The 1,196-nt window shown below is 36.9% G+C and overlaps 1 long non-coding RNA gene across 1 annotated transcript; it reads left to right on the top strand.

Annotated features, from left to right (window-relative positions):
• Positions 1–463: 463 nt before the first annotated feature.
• LOC119429839 lies at positions 464–930 on the top strand. Its single transcript, XR_005187849.1, has 2 exons — positions 464–523; positions 883–930. It is a non-coding gene; the product is annotated as an uncharacterized LOC119429839 (long non-coding RNA).
• Positions 931–1,196: the final 266 nt, after the last annotated feature.

The following is a 1,196-nucleotide window of genomic DNA, read 5'->3' as shown; positions in this document are numbered from 1 at the left end:
TATCGAACTTTTACTTTTTTTGGTTGCTCCTCTTTTTTTTTCTTACCTGTTTCTTTCGCTCTAAAATCGTAAAATTAACGAAGTTTAAAATAATAAAAAGGACTATTTTAAACCATCGCTACACAATATTCCTCCTGAAATATTCTGTAACATTTGGATAAGAACACAGTGTATTTCCATACTTTATGTTGATTAAATAACATTATTAGAATCAATATTTATTTAACAAGAGCGATAACTTTTACCTGAAGGAGCCAGGTGGTTTGGGGAGCTTTTCCTCTTAATAAATTAAAACATCGTTTAAAGTCAGTGTGACATCTTTGTCTTATTTCAACATCAGTTTGCTGCAAGAACAGAATAAACGTGGATCCTTGCTCACAGCTCAGTTAACGTGTTTTGATCATGAATTGTCCATCCTGAAGGGAACGTTAATCTGTATCTAACGATGCGTTTGTGTTTGTCAGGAGCTTTTAAAACTCTGGATAAAGAAGGCGACGGCACCATCTCCCTGGACATCAAAGAGGTGAAACAGATTAGCTTTAAAAATATACAACATGAAGAACTTACCTGAGCAAAGAAACATTTTACCTTACTCTGGCTGATGCTCAGTAATAATCCGTTCTAGTGCCACTTATTAATTAAACACAAAATATTGCTTTAATCCCGCTAAATTATGTGCAACGCTATTTGGTTGCAAAAGTCACATTTTTACGCATATCTGAAAGTGTCATTAGTTATTTTTTACTGATGTTTTCCTATAAACACGTCGTCTTCACATAAAATAATTTGTAAATAAAGTTTTTGTGCTTTTTGTTTACTGAAGAGCAGCAAATCCAAATGTCTCGTTTCAAACCGACTAACAGACGTTTTTGTGTCTGGCAGTGGCTCCAGCTGACGATGTATTCATGAAGCGTGCAGGAGAGCCGCTCCACACAGAAGACATCTTCTCACAGCTCCTTCCATGGTTTTTTCTTGTTGGTTTGTTTGTTTACGAATGTGCAGTTGTGCTCGAAATGTTGCCATATTTATCCAGCAGGACCACAAACAGCTAAAGTATAAACTGGGATCAACCGAGCCCAAGGGCGAGCTGAGGACCTCCTGCCACCAGGTGGCGCTGCAACAACCAAAGTTTGTTTATTTCTAAAGATTTTCACTTTTATTAGGCTGACAAAGTTCATGGAAAAGTCTCTGACTGT

Source organism: Nematolebias whitei, unplaced genomic scaffold (genome assembly GCF_014905685.2).
Source record: "Nematolebias whitei isolate Nwh7 unplaced genomic scaffold, NemWhi1 Nwh_scaf_8636, whole genome shotgun sequence".
Classification (NCBI taxonomy): domain Eukaryota; kingdom Metazoa; phylum Chordata; class Actinopteri; order Cyprinodontiformes; family Rivulidae; genus Nematolebias; species Nematolebias whitei.
Note: the sequence above shows the minus strand (reverse complement) of the source record. Positions and strands in the feature narration are given on the sequence as shown.